A 17,015-nucleotide genomic window follows, 5' to 3' on the forward strand; every position below is an offset into this window, starting at 1 on the left:
ACTGCTGGGTGGGTGACTCACAGACTGGCGAGCACTTATACCACAGAAGTCCACCCACTGGAGTGAACGTTCTGAGCCCCACGTCAGGCTTCCCAACCTGGGGGTCCGGCAACGGGAGGAGGAATTCATAGAGAATCAGACTTTGAAGCCTAGTGGGAATTGATTGCAGGACTTCGACAGGACTGGGGGAAACAGAGAACCCACTCTTGGAGGGCGTACACAAAATAGTGTGTGCATCGGGACCCAGGGGAAGGAGCAGTGACCCTGGGGGAGACTGAACCAGACATAACTGCTGGTGTTGGGGGGTCTCCTGCAGAGGCGGGGGCTGGCTCTGTTTCACCGTGGGGACAAGGACACTGGCAGCGGAGGTTCTGGGAAGTACTCCTTGGCGTGAGCCCTCCCAGAGTCTGCCATTAGCCCCACCAAAGAGCCCGGGTAGGCTCCAGTGTTGGGTTGCCTCAGGCAAAACAACCAACAGGGAGGGAACCCAGCCCCACCCAGCAACAGTCAAGTGGATTAAAGTTTTACAGAGCTCTGACCCCCACAGCAACAGTCAGCTCTACCCACCTCCAGAGCCTCCCATCAAGCCTCTTAGATAGCCTCAACCACCAGAGGGCAGACAGCAGAAGCAAGAAAAACTACAGTCCTGCAGCCTGTGGAACAGAAACCACATTTACAGAAAGATAGACAAGATGAAAAGGCAGAGGGCTATATACCAGATGAAGGAACAAGAAAAAACCCCAGAAAAACAACTAAATGAAGTGGAGATAGGCAACCTTCCAGAAAAAGAATTCAGAATAATGATAGTGAAGATGATCCAGGACCTTGGAATAAGAATGGAGGCAAAGATTGAGAAGATGCAAGAAATGATTAACAAAGACCTAGAAGAATTAAAGAACAAACAAACAGAGATGACCAATACAATAACTGAAATGAAAACTACACTAGAAGGAATCAATAGTAGAATAACTGAGGCAGAAGAACGGATAAGTGACCTGGAAGACAGAATGGTGGAATTCACTGCTGCGGAACAGACTAAAGAAAAAAGAATGAAAAGAAATGAAGACAGCCTAAGAGACCTCTGGGACAACGTTAAACGCAACAACATTCGCATTATAGGGGTCCCAGAAGGAGAAGAGAGAGAGAAAGGACCAGAGAAAATATTTGAAGAGATTATAGTCGAAAACTTCCCTAACATGGGAAAGGAAATAGCCACCCAAGTCCAGGAAGCGCAGAGAGTCCCATACAGGATAAACCCAAGGAGAAGCACGCCGAGACACATAGTAATCAAAGTGGCAACAATTAAAGACAAAGAAAAATTGTTGAAAGCAGTAAGGGAAAAACGACAAATAACATACAAGGGAACTCCCATAAGGTTAACAGCTGATTTGTCAGCAGAAACTCTACAAGCTAGAAGGGAGTGGCATGATATACTTCAAGTGATGAAAGGGAAGAACCTACAACCAAGATTACTCTACCCGGCAAGGATCTCATTTAGATTTGATGGAGAAATCAAAAGCTTTACAGACAAGCAAAAGCTAAGAGAATTCAGCACCACCAAACCAGCTCTACAACAAATGTTAAAGGAACTTCTCTAAGTGGGAAACACAAGAGAAGAAAAGGACCTACAAAAACAAACCCAAAACAATTAAGAAAATGGTCATAGGAACATACATATCGATAATTACCTTAAACGTGAATGGATTAAATGCTCCAGCCAAAAGACACAGGCTTGCTGAATGGATACAAAAACAAGACCCATATATATGCTGTCTACAAGAGACCCACTTTAGACCTAGGGACACATACAGACTGAAAGTGAGGGGATGGAAAAAGATATTCCATGCAAATGGAAATCAAAAGAAAGCTGGAGTAGCTATACTCATATCAGATAAAATAGACTTTAAAATAAAGAATGTTACAAGAGACAAGGAAGGACACTACATAATGATCAAGGGATCAATCCAAGAAGAAGATATAACAATTATAAATATATATGCACCCAACATAGGAGCACCTCATTACATAAGGCAATTGCTAACAGCTATAAAAGAGGAAATTGATAGTAACACAATAATAGTGGGGGACTTTAACACCTCACTTACACCAATGGACAGATCATCCAAAATGAAAATAAATAAGGAAACAGAAGCTTTAAATGACACAATAGACCAGATAGATTTAATTGATATTTATAGGACATTCCATCCAAAAACAGCAGATTACACGTTCTTCTCAAGTGCGCACGGAACATTCTCCAGGATAGATCACATCTTGGGTCACAAATCAAGCCTCAGTAAATTTAAGAAAATTGAAATCATATCAAGCATCTTTTCTGACCACAACGCTATGAGATTAGAAATGAATTACAGGGAAAAAAGCATAAACAACACAAACACATGGAGGCTAAACAATACGTTACTAAATAACCAAGAGATTACTGAAGAAATCAAAGAGGAAATCAAAAAATACCTAGAGACAAATGACAATGAAAACACGACAACCCAAAACCTATGGGATGCTGCAAAAGCAGTTCTAAGAGGGAAGTTTATAGCTATACAAGCCTACCTCAAGAAACAAGAAAAATCTCAAGTAAACAATCTAACCTTACACCTAAAGAAACTAGAGAAAGAAGAACAAACAAAACCCAAAGTTAGCAGAAGGAAAGAAATCATAAAGATCAGAGCAGAAATAAATGAAATAGAAACAAAGAAAACAATAGCAAAGATCAATAAAACTAAAAGCTGGTTCTTTGAGAAGATAAACAAAATTGATAAGCCATTAGCCAGACTCATCAAGAAAAAGAGGGAGAGGACTCAAATCAATAAAATCAGAAATGAAAAAGGAGAAGTTACAACAGACACCGCAGAAATACAAAGCATCCTAAGAGACTACTACAAGCAACTTTATGCCAATAAAATGGACAACCTGGAAGAAATGGACAAATTCTTAGAAAGGTATAACCTTCCAAGACTGAACCAGGAAGAAGCAGAAAATATGAACAGACCAATCACAAGTAATGAAATTGAAACTGTGATTAAAAATCTTCCAACAAACAAAAGTCCAGGACCAGATGGCTTCACAGGTGAATTCTATCAAACATTTAGAGAAGAGCTAACACCTATCCTTCTCAAACTCTTCCAAAAAATTGCAGAGGAAGGAACACTCCCAAACTCATTCTATGAGGCCACCATCACCCTGATACCAAAACCAGACAAAGACACTACAAAAAAAGAAAATTACAGACCAATATCACTGATGAATATAGATGCAAAAATCCTCAACAAAATACTAGCAAACAGAATCCAACAACACATTAAAAGGATCACACACCACGATCAAGTGGGATTTATCCCACGGATGCAAGGATTCTTCAATATACGCAAATCAATCAATGTGATACACCATATTAACAAATTGAAGAATAAAAACCATATGATCATCTCAATAGATGCAGAAAAAGCTTTTGACAAAATTCAACACCCATTTATGATAAAAACTCTCCAGAAAGTAGGCATAGAGGGAACCTACCTCAACATAATAAAGGCCATATATGACAAACCCACAGCAAACATCATTCTCAATGGTGAAAAACTGAAAGCATTTCCTCTAAGATCAGGAACGAGACAAGGATGTCCACTCTCACCACTATTATTCAACATAGTTCTGGAAGTCCTAGCCATGGCAATCAGAGAAGAAAAAGAAATAAAAGGAATACAAATTGGAAAAGAAGAAGTAAAACTGTCACTGTTTGCAGATGACATGATACTATACATAGAGAATCCTAAAACTGCCACCAGAAAACCGCTAGAGCTAATTAATGAATATGGTAAAGTTGCAGGATACAAAATTAATGCACAGAAATCTCTTGCATTCCTATACACTAATGATGAAAAATCTGAAAGAGAAATTATGGAAACACTCCCATTTACCATTGCAACAAAAAGAATAAAATACCTAGGAATAAACCTACCTAGGGAGACAAAAGACCTGTATGCAGAAAACTATAAGACACTGATGAAAGAAATTAAAGATGATACCAACAGATGGAGAGATATACCATGTTCTTGGATTGGAAGAATCAACATTGTGAAAATGACTATACTACCCAAAGCAATCTACAGATTCAATGCAATCCCTATCAAATTACCAATGGCATTTTTTACAGAGCTAGAAAAAATCATCTTAAAATTTGTATGGAGACACAAAAGACCCCGAATAGCCAAAGCAGTCTTGAGGGAAAAAAACGGAGCTGGAGGAATCACACGCCCTGACTTCAGACTATACTACAAAGCTACAGTAATCAAGACAATATGGTACTGGCACAAAAACAGAAACATAGATCAATGGAACAAGATAGAAAGCCCAGAGATAAACCCACGCACCTATGGGCAACTAATCTATGACAAAGGAGGCAAAGATATACGATGGAGAAAAGACAGTCTCTTCAATAAGTGGTGCTGGGAAAACTGGACAGCTACATGTAAAAGAATGAAATTAGAATACTCCCTAACACCATACACAAAAATAAACTCAAAATGGATTAGAGACCTAAATGTAAGACTGGACACTATAAAACTCTTAGAGGAAAACATAGGAAGAACACTCTTTGACATAAATCACAGCAAGATCTTTTTTGACCCACCTCCTAGAGTAATGGAAATAAAAACAAAAATAAACAAATGGGACCTAATGAAACTTCAAAGCTTTTGCACAGCAAAGGAAACCATAAACAAGATGAAAAGACAACCCTCAGAATGGGAGAAAATATTTGCAAACGAATCAACGGACAAAGGATTAATCTCCAAAATATATAAACAGCTCATTCAGCTCAATATTAAAGAAACAAACACCCCAATCCAAAAATGGGCAGAAGACATAAATAGACATTTCTCCAAAGAAGACATACAGATGGCCAAGAAGCACATGAAAAGATGCTCAACATCACTAATTATTAGAGAAATGCAAATCAAAACTACAATGAGGTATCACCTCACACCAATTAGAATGGGCATCATCAGAAAATCTACAAACAACAAATGCTGGAGAGGGTGTGGAGAAAAGGGAACCCTCTTGCACTGTTGGTGGGAATGTAAATTGATACAGCCACTATGGAGAACAATATGGAGGTTCCTTAAAAAACTAAAAATAGAATTACCATATGACCCAGCAATCCCACTACTGGGCATATACCCAGAGAAAACCGTAATTCAAAAAGACACATGCACCCGAATGTTCATTGCAGCACTATTTACAATAGCCAGGTCATGGAAGCAACCTCAATGCCCATCAACAGACGAATGGATAAAGAAGTTGTGGTACATATATACAATGGAATATTACTCAGCCATAAAAAGGAACGAAATTGAGTCATTTGTTGAGACGTGGATGAATCTAGAGACTGTCATACAGAGTGAAGTAAGTCAGAAAGAGAAAAACAAATATTGTATATTAACGCATGTATGTGGAACCTAGAAAAATGGTACAGATGAGCCGGTTTGCAGGGCAGAAGTTGAGACACAGATGTAGAGAATAGACATATGGACACCAAGGGGGGAAAACTGCGGTGGGGTGGGGATAGTGGTGTGCTGAATTGGGCGATTGGGATTGACATGTATACACTGATGTGTATAAAATTGATGACTAATAAGAACCTGCAGTATAAACAAACAAACAAAACAACTAATACTAAACTTTCATTGGGTTATTTGTATGGAAATATGTTAATATAAATGTTTCAGACATTACATGAAATTTCTAAAAAAAAGAAAAAAAAAAAAAAAAAAGGAGTCATGTACCAAAATGTTCATTGCAGCTCTAATTACAATAACCAGGACATGGAAGCAACCTAAGTGTCCATCAACAGATGAATGGATAAAGAAGATGTGGCACATATATACAATGGAATATTACTCAGCCATAAAAAGGAATGAAACTGAGTTATTTATAGTGAGGTGGATGGACCTAGAGTCTGTCATACAGGGTGAAGTAAGTCAGAAAGAGAAAAACAAATACCGTATGCTAACACATATATATGGAATCCAAAAAAGAAAGAAAAAAAAATGATCAGAAGAACCTAGGGGCAAGACGGGAATAAAGACACAGACCTACTAGAGAATGGACTTGAGGATATGGGGAGGGGGAAGGGTAAGCTGTGACAAAGTGAGACAGTGGCATGGACATATATACACTACCAAACGTAAAATAGATAGCTAGTGGGAAGCAGCCGCATAGCACAGGGAGATCAGCTCCGTGCTTTGTGACCACCTAGAGGGGTGGGATAGGGAGGGTGGGAGGGAGGGAGATGCAAGAGGGAAGAGATATGGGGACATATGTATATGTATAACTGATTCACTTTGTTATAAAGCAGAAACTAACACACCATTGTAAAGCAATTATACTCCAATAAAGATGTTAAAAAAAAAAAAAAAGAAAAGAAAACACTTATGATTACCAAAGGGGAAAGGGAGGGCGGGAGGGATAAATTAGGAGTATGGTATTAGCAGATACAAACTACTATATATAAAATAGATAAGCAACAAGGATTAACTGTATAATATAGGGAACAATATTCAATATCTTGTAATAACCTATAATGGAAAATAATCTGAAAAAATATAACTGAATCACTTTGCTATAAACCTGAAACTAACACAATATTATAAATAAACTATACTTCAGTTTTAAAAAAAATGTTATATAACTTGGCCAAGATTACATGAAATCCATTCTATATATAATATACACACACACACATACATACATATCTTTCACACTTTCTTCATCCATTCACCCATGGAAACAACTTTTTCCATGTCTTGGCTATTGTAAGTAATGTTGCAATGACACAGAGGTGCAGATATCTTTTCAAGTTAGTGTTTTCTTTTTCTTCTGATAAGCTGCTAAATTTTGAGATAGTTTGTTACACAGCAATAAGATAACTAATATAACCAGCTTCCCTTCCCACCACAACAGTTAGCCTTTGTTGCACTGTACACTTGTCCTTTCATCTCTGCCCCCTCTACCATCCTTGTCATCACCTTGTGTACTTCACATCACCCAACTATCTGTAGCCAAACCCAGAAGTCATCAAACCTGCTGAACCGCTTGTGGTACCAACAGGAACAGATCATGGACTAAACTTGGAATTTGAGGAACATTTAATGAAGGGACTATTTGCAAAAAGTGTGAGTGGGGTGGAGGGTAATCACAAGGAATACTGCCGTACCCCAGGGCTACTGGAGGTGGGCTTCTGTTTGTAGACTGAGGCCTGACAGGGTAAGGGGAGGGAGCACTTGCTGGGATCTGGAGACAGAGAGAACTGTGTGAAGAAGGCCCCTGACAGGAGTTGGACCTTTGGGTACAGGACAGAGCCAGGCATTGACATCCCGGAGGTAGAGCGTAGAATGCAAAACACCTCAGTTCCTGCTGGTGCTTCCCTCTTAGCTAAACCCAGCAGAAAGTCAGACATCAAGGAAACCTATGTTAGTTTGGGTTCCCTTAGAAGCAGACTATGCAATAAGGGTTTAAGTAAAAGTCATTTATTTGAGAGGTTCAGGGTAAACTATTAGAGGAGTGAGGAAGTGACACAGGGAAGAGAAGGTAGCTAATAAGATTGTGTTATTAAACCAGTTATCAGAGTGGGTTACTGGAGCTGAGTATCACAGAGAAACTCAGGAAAACAATGTAAACACATGCCTCAAAATAGTTCCAACAATTTTGCTGTTAAAAAAATAATTCCATCAAAGGGTGAGGGAGTTGGGGTATTTATACCTCTACAGTCTTTGGTCGAGAGCTGCTCCTGGGGATGGGTATTAATTCCTGGGTATGTATGGAATGCCAGGCTGGCAGACTGGCCTTGTGTGGTTCTGGGAAAAGCCCTCAGACACAAAGGTGCAGATAGTAGCAGTTGGAAGTCTGTGGAGAACAGAAGTGGATGAGGTCCAAAGGATTTGAGTAAGGTATTGACAGTGTCTCCTACAGGGCCCATTGATGTGGGATAGATGTGGTACAGATGCACCTCCCCGTGTACAATGCAGAATGGAGAAGTGTGTGGAGGGTGAATCTGGAGGGACAAATAAAACTTACATGCATATCTAAAGTAGCTAAGTAATATTTACCAATACTCTGTAAAATTTAGAAGCACCATTTGGATTTCAAAATAATTTTTCATTTTGATTCTCACAATTACTGTCCTCTACCCTCTATCACTGTCATGCCTCTAATGGTCTGATTGTGCACTAACTACAACAGGAGTTACTCCAGTTCATGGATTAGAAAACAGAGGCATAGAGAGGACTTAACTCAGTAAGAGTCAGTTAGGTGCAGGACATTTAGAGTCAGTTCTGCCACTTAATGGCTGGGTTATCTTAGACAAGTTAACTTATCCTCTTTGGGAGGTTAAGTTAATAACATTTTCACCATAGAATTGTTACAAGGAATAAGTGGTATGACGCATGTAAAATCCTAGCTACACGGTACGTGCTCTTAAAGCAATGTTTTTTAAGTAAGTAATCTTTTTTGGGAAAAAAAAAGGCAAAGGCTTTTATTACATATATTTTTCTTGAGCTCACAGTTTACATCAAAAATTAGTCCAACTGGACTGAGATATCTTCCAGTAATAGGCATTCTCTTTTCTCTCAGCTACATGACTGTGTGATAATTGAACACTTTTGAATTAAGCCATGAGAATTGATTCAAATAATTATAACCACATTAACGAGACCATGTGACCATCACTCTGCTTGAAAGCTATAAAACAGAAACTTTCATTTCCTTTTCTTTCTTCCTGTCGGCTCAGAAACTTGTTTAATCTCAAATTCCACGTGTTTGGAGAGTTCCATCATTTTACCTTCTTGCCTAATCATTAGTTCAATTAGTTCTTTCAGCTACAGTAAAAAAAAAAAAAAAAAAATGTTGTAATTTAAAAAATTCCTGCATCTAGTTTTCAGGCTAAAAGCATATTTCTTTAGAGAATTAGCAAGCAAGTGGGGCTTCCCCAAAAAGTAAGAAGGCATTTTGCCCAAGGATGTGTAGAGCAAAAAAGACCTTGGGAATTTTTTCAGGGGAGAAGGGGAAGGGAGGGAGCACAGTGATCTCAGGAGTCCTGGTGCCCAGTTCCGGACTTCCTGGAAAGAACTGAGCTGTTCAGGGGCCTGTGAAGAGGGAGCTTATGTCTGAGCCAGGACATAACCATATGTGGAACAAGATGGATCACCTCACATTCACATGCTTTTAACTCAAAATGGTAGTCATTTTATGATCTGTGAGTCTTAGCTTTAAAGGGATTTTGGAAGTGTAAGTGACTTCAAAGAATATCTAATTTAACTCCTTTTTTTTCACTTTTGGGGTCAAAAGACCTAGAGAGGGGTAGGGACTCATTGAAGATCACATAGCAAACTAGTGATAGAGCCAGCAGAAGAAGCCATGATGTAGTATGATTTAGTGCCAGTTTCGTGCCCATTACCTTGTGCCCATGCTGTGCTCACTTCCCTCTGCCTCCCCGGCCCTCCACCATTCCAGTGGAATCCTCTGCTTGTGTGCCTCCAGTGTAGGGAGCTCATGAACACCCCAAGAAAGCTTATTCTGTTCCATTTTCAGACAGCTCTAAAAAAATTGTTTCTTAGAGTGAACTCAGAGTTGCCTCTCCTTGGCTGACACTCTTTGGTTCTAGGTTGGCCCTCAAGATGGCTTGCTCTGTCCCAGTGTATCGTGGAGCTTTGCTCAGAGTCCACATGGCCTCCATGAACCCCCCATCTCTAGATCCTGGTTTCTTGCAATTCTGTATTTTTCTGGTCTGCTTTAGAAGTTGAGAGGAATCTTATATTCTACACAGACGCAATTACCTAGTTAAGGTTTCCTTCGGACTGTGGGAACACAAATGTGATGACTAATTTTATACATCAGCCTAACTGGGAAATGGTACCTTGATACTTGGTCAAACACTTCTTGGTATTGCTATGAAGGTATTTTTTTTTTTCATCTCAAGTCAGCAAACATTTATTAAGCATCTACTTTGTGGCAAGAACCATGCCAGGCACAGGAGAGGCAGAGACAAATGAAATCAGGTTCTCAAGGTACTTACAGCCTCCAGGGAGGAAGCTTTATTTATTTATTTATTTATTTATTTATTTAGGCTGCGCTGGGTCTTAGTTGCGGCATGCGAGATCTTCGTTGCGGCATGTGGGATCTTTTAGTTGTGGCATGCATGCAGGGTCTAGTTCCCCAACCAGGGATCGAACCCAGGCCCCCTGCATTGGGAGTGCAGAGTCTTACCCACTGGATCATCAGGCATGTCCTGCTATGAAGGTATTTTTTTAGATGAGATTGACATTTTAATAAGTAGACTTTGAGTAAAGCAGATTACTCTCCATAATGTGGGTGGGCCCCATCCAATCAGTTGAAGGCCTTAAGAAAAAGACTGTCCACCTCTGAGGAAGAGGGAATTCTGCCAGCAGATGGCCTTTGGACTTGAGCTGAAGCATCAACACTTCCCTGGGCCTCCAGCCTGCTGTCCTACCCTACAGATTTTGAAGTTGTCAGCCTCCACATTCATGTGAGCCAATTCCTTAAAATAAATCAATCTCTTTCCCCCCATATCTCTTTACAATACACACACACACACACAATTGGTTCTGTTTCTTTGGAGAACCCTGACTAATACGATGTTTTCAAGCATTGAACTTTGGCTTTAGGCAGAACATCAGACCTGGAAAGAGAAGCCTTGGTTGATCTCTCAGCATCCATCATTCATTCATTCAACAGAGGGAACATTATTCTGTACCAAGTGCTGGTGATAGAAAAAAAAATATTGCAATAAGAGTTATGAACTTAGGGCCTTGATAAAATCAGACCCTGGCCAAAATCATAGCACAGAGTGACAGAGAATTTAGGCTCTGTAGTCAGACAGTCCTGGGTTCATGTCTGGCTTTGACAATTGCCAGTGACCTTGGGAAGTCACTCACCCTCCCTGAGCCTCAGTTTAAGTTTCCCCATCTATAAGAGGGGATTAGATTAGACGATCTTTAGTTTTCCCTTTAATTTTGTACAAGCAGTGTCCTAATTTATCAAAAATTCAGGAAGTGAAGAACTGTAAATAGTAACAGTCAACCAATAGGATGACAAAGGATGCTGAAATAAGATTGATAAATTAGATGCAAAATGGGTTGATACTCTATAAGGCAAGAAAAACATCTACTTTAGGGCCCAGGAGAAAAACCTATAGATGAATATAAAATTCATATTTACTATGTATACAAATAAGCAGTGTTATCAGTCATAAGCTCTTTCACGTTCATGAGTTGATCCTATTTCATGTTCACTAAAACCCCTGGAGGTAGGCACTGGCGTTCACAGTTTGTAGAAGAGAAAACTGAGACTCATAGACATTAAATACTTTGCCCAAGTCACACAGTTAGTAAGTGCCAGAATCGGGATCTGTTTCTAACGCTGTGTTCTCTCCAAATAGTTTGTCCAAGTATAATTTTGAAAATGTTAAAAATATTTATACATATAGTGAGTGTGTATCAAAGTTTTATTTAGATGTTTAACGGAGGAAATAGTAGGATGACAAAGAATGCTGACAAAATATTGATGTTAGGTGCAAAATTGGTTAATACCATATAGGGCAATAAAAACACAACTTTTGGGGTTATCTTTTCTATCAGATAGAAATAATTTGCATCTCTACTAGACAAACCAACCAACCAAATGACCAAACAACCAATCAACCAAACAAACGAACTGTACCTTATCAAATTTTCTACAAGTTAGCATCTAACTTTACAGAGCTGTAAAATGTCTGGACCTTAATTAACAGTAAGGGACCAGTGGGGACTCTGGGTGTCCAGTGTTTAAGACCTCGCCTTCCAATGCAGGGGGTGCGGTTTCGATCCCTGGTGAGGGAGCTAAGATCCCACATGCCTTGCGACCAAAAAAACCAAAACATAAAACAGAAGCAATACTGTAACAAATTCAATAAAGACTTTAAAAATGGTCCACATCAAAAACATCTTCAAAAAGACAAACAAAAACCCCCCACAAAAAACAGTAAATAGTAAATCAAACAAACGTACATATTTCTAGAGAGTCAGATGATCTTTAAGCAGGCTTGTTAGGCCATGCTCTTGTATGATGTTGACAAGACATCTGGTTATCCTTTTGGTTTATATCTGAGTTCTGGATAAGTTTTCTTATCAGTCCACCTCTATGACTACAAACTTCAAAAATTATTTATGATCACAAAAATGGCTGATTTCATTATATGTTGGGGATATTTGACCTGACTCATTTGCATAGATGCCTCATTGTTGTATGGTCAGCAAATCTAGAGCATGGGTACTGAACAACTGCTACAGCCAGAGGATCGACTTCTGTTTGGAGATTTCATAAAGAACTAGGATTGAATGTTCATTACCCACTATCATTCCACACATATTTTTAACTTGGTTGAGATATAATTCACATATCATACAATTCATTCATTTAAAGTATACAGTCCATCAGCTTTTAGTATGTTCACAGAGCTGTGCAATTATCATAACAATCAATTCAGAAGATTTTCATTATCCCAGAAAGAAATCCCACATTCTTTATATGCTGCTCCCCACCCCCTCACTACCCCCAGCCCTAGGAAACCATTAATCTTTCCATCTCTATTGACTTACCTGTTTTCGATATTTTATGTAAATAAAATCATATAATATGTGGTCCTTGTGGCTGGCGTCTTCCATTTAGCATAACATTTTCAAGGTTCATGTTGAAGTCTGCACTGGTACTTCTTTTTTTTTTTATTGCTGAGTAATAGTCCATTGTATCATCATGAAGATTTATTCTATGTTTTCTTCTTAGAGTTTTACAGTTTTAACACTTTCATTTATGCCTTTGATCCGTAGGAATCCAATTTTATTCTTTGGCACTTGGATATCCAGTTGTCCCAGCACTTTTGTTGAAGAGACTCTTCTTTTCCCACTTAATTGTTTTGGCACCCTTGTAATCAATTGACTGTAAATGTGAGGGTTTATTTCTGGACTCTCACTTTTATTCCATTGATCTATATGCTTATCATTATTCCAGTACTACACTGTTTTAATTACTGTAGCCTTGTAAGTTTTGAAACTGGAAAGTGGGAATCCTCCAACTTTATTCTTTTTTTAACATTGTTTTGGCTACTTGGGGTCCCTTGCATTTTCATATGAATTTAATTTATAAGTTTGTCCATTTCTACAAAAAATACACTTGGGGTTTTCATAAAATTGCATCAGATCTGTGTCTATTGAGATGATCATGTTATTTTTGTCCTTTAGTCTCTTGATGTGGCATATTACATTAATTTTTGGATGTTAAACAACCTTGCATTCCTGGAATAAGTCCCGCTTGGTCATGGTGTTTTTGTGTGTGTGTGGCCTTGTTGCTAGGCGCATATATGTTTAAAATTTCCTGACGGATTGACCCATTATAAAATGTGGCTCTTTTAATATAATTGGATTTACAACTACCATTTCATTTTTTAACTATTTCATATGTATTTTTGTTCTTTTATTCCTCCTTTACTGTTTTCTTTTGTATCAAGTAATATTTTCTAGTGTTAATATTTCAATCATTTAATGATTGATGTTTAAAAATTGCTCTTCTTTGCTCATCTATTCCAGTATGGGAAAACCAAAGCTAAGAAATTAACCTCTATCAGGCTTTACTTGAAATCCCTAAAAATAAGTGAATTCATCTTTTCTCGAGGTCCTCAACATTTGCTAAAGTTCCTGACCTGCCAGCAAGTGAAATTCTTACTATCTTACTAGCATAATGCTGGGTTCTATAAGCCATAAAATAGGTTTATCAGACCAGTCTCCTGGGAGGACTTCATAGTCTTGCTTCCACAAGGAGGTACAACTCTTGTTCCTTAACGGTTACACAATCATATTTTCTCAAATATAAAACTCTTTGGATGGCTTTGTTTTTATAATAGATTTGTCCAATTGCAGCCTGATAAAGATTAAGGGCAGCTTCTTTGAATCTTGGTGGTCATTCTTTGCAAATAATTACATTACTAGGGGCTCAGAGAAAGTATTCACTTTTGAACTCCGAGGGATCAGTGGGAACAAAATATCATTTAAAAATATTTCCTTTTAGTTTGTATAAGCCTACCTTGCTAAACTGAGGGTTAGAGATAGATCAGGAAGAAACCAAAGAAGCAACAGAGAAAAAAAGGACATCCTCATAGGCATATCAAATACAAAACATTAAAAATAGTCCCGCAACAATATTCTACAATGCATAACCACAATCTACAATTATGTTCCCCTCATCAACTTATTAGGCTTATGTGATTTATTCTTGACTCACAAATCTTGGACCAGAAGTGTACTTCCATGAAGTTTTCACTTCTGGACTAACAAGAGTCCTAGAAATCCTGATATAGATATAGATATTTACTTGTGATTGCAATGTCAGCTTATGTGGAGAAGCCTAGCCCTATAAGTCTATTCCAGTTAAGAGTACCTGGTGCAATCTTTCCCACCAAGTCATTTGGACTGTCCTATGTTGAAGACTTTAGCATGCAGCAGAAGACTTGAGGTAAGCATGCAAGGAAAGCAAAAGTCACTTGATCTTGATTAGACTGAAGGCTTTGTTAATTTATTAGAGAAAACAACTATATCAGAATAGAGGAGAGTAAAATCCTATTAGGTTGTGGACTTTGTCAGTGTTTCCTCAAAGGTAAGAATATACTGTGGACATGGGGATACTGACAAATCTACTTTAAAAGATGAACATAGGGAAGATAGAAAATATTTTTTTGATGGGACAGCTTGTCCCAGTTTGTGGGCTTAATATTTAATGCATATCCTACAACAGGATTAAGCCAATTAAGAAATATGGAGCATACCGAGACTTCCCTGGTGGTCCAGTTGTTAAGACTACACGCTCCCAATGCAGGGGGCCTGGGTTTGATCCCTGGCCAAGGGACTAGATCCTACGTACTGCAACAAAGATCCTGCGTGCTGCAACTAAGACCTGGTGCAGCCAAATAAATAAATATTAAAAAAAAAAGAAATATAGAGCATATTAAACACAGCTAATTAACTTTACTATCCCTCCTGATTGTGAATGACACATCATGGGTTATATGGTAAGAGGCCAAGCCTTTGGTATTTTAGTCATCTAGGAAGCAACAAAGACGGTTTGACATGTAAAAACACATTAATAATTACATTTTTATAAACTACAGAACAGATCTTGGGAAGGTAATATTGAAAAGAATTTTCAAAAAACCATCAACAGCTTAAGATGGAAGCCTAGATGCCTAGGAACAATGAATGGTTGTAGCTTGGCTACCTATTAACCAGCGTGACAATACACTGGTGCTAAATAAACATAACTGTAGGTATAATTACAAGGAACTTCAACTATCTAAGAAATGAGGAATTTCTGCTACTGTTTTTTTTGTTTTGAAATAATCAAGGCCATGACAAAGTCAGCAGGAAGTACAGACAGTTCTTCTGATCAGATATATAATATCTGATATTTGGGCAGATTACACAGAAGTTAAAGATAACTTTTACTATCTCTTGTTGATAACAAACTGAATAGTCCAAGACTAGTTTGTCATTTTAACATAAAGGAAAAAATTCAAGTTCTACTCTTGTATTAATATAACAATTTGCAGCAAAGACCTTTTTAACAAGTCCTATGAGTAAACGCATTAAAGCTGAGCCAATTTTGTCAAAAGTTTTAACATATTTCATTCTTTCTTTTGAGACTTACAATTTGTAGGTATTATAAACCATAGAAAACAAGGTTTTCTTTCCCTCAAACTTCTACAACTTACCCATTCAAATTTTATCTCTTACTAATCTTCACATTCTGGCACAGTCAGCCATTTATTTTACTTCAAGACAAAATTGCTCTTTTTACGTTGATAAACACAATCACACTCATAATCTTACATACACATTCATATTTCTTTGCTACTTCAATTCTTAATATAGTCTCAATGGCCCATATAAATTAAAACTTTAAAAAAATAAATTTATTTTATTTTTGGCTGCATTGGGTCTTTGCTGCTGCACGCGGGCTTTCTCTAGTTGTGGCGAGCGGGGGCTACTCTTCGTTGCAGTGCTCAGGCTTCTCATTGCGGTGGCTTCTCTTGTTGTGGAGCACGTGCTCTAGGCACGCAGGATTCAGTAGTTGTGGCTCGTGGGCTCAGTAGTTGTGGCTCATGGGCTTAGTTGCTCCGCAGCACATGGGATCTTCCTGGACCAGGGCTTGAACCCGTGTCCTCTGCATTGACAGACGGATTCTTAACCACTGCGCCACCAGGGAAGCCCAAAACTTTTTAAGCTTACACATTTATTTGAAGAGAATTGACATTGTCACAACTAGATTTTTCTTCTAGAAAAGTGATAGGTTCATACATTTGTTCGTATCTTATTTTGTATATCTCAAAAAGATTTTTCTAGTTCCCATGATATTGAATAAAATGGGATCCTAACATAATAGAGAGCCCAGAAATAAACCCACACACCTACAGGCAATTAATCTTCAACAAAGGAGGTATTAATATACAATGGAGAAAAGATAGTCTCTTCAGCAAGTGGTCTTGGGAAAGCTGGACAGCTGCATGTAAAGCAATGAAGTTAGAGCACACCCTCACACCATACACAAAAATAAACTCAAAATGGTTTAAAGATTTAAATATAAGACATCATACCATAAAACTCCTACAAGGAAACATAGGCAAAACATTCTCTGACATAAATCGTACCAATGTTTTCTTAGGTCATCCTCTCAAGGCAAAAGAAATAAAAGCAAAAATAAACAAATGGGACCTAATCCAACTTATAAGCTTTTGCACAGCAAAGAAAACCGTAAACAAAATTAAAAGACAACCTACAGAATGGGAGAAAATATTTGCAAATGATGTGACTGACAAGGGCTTAATTTCTAAAATATACAAACAGCTCACAGAACTCAATAACAAAAAAAACAAGCAACCGAATCAAAAAATTGTCAGAAGAACT

Source organism: Eubalaena glacialis, chromosome 4, assembly GCF_028564815.1.
Source record: "Eubalaena glacialis isolate mEubGla1 chromosome 4, mEubGla1.1.hap2.+ XY, whole genome shotgun sequence".
NCBI classification, from domain to species: domain Eukaryota; kingdom Metazoa; phylum Chordata; class Mammalia; order Artiodactyla; family Balaenidae; genus Eubalaena; species Eubalaena glacialis.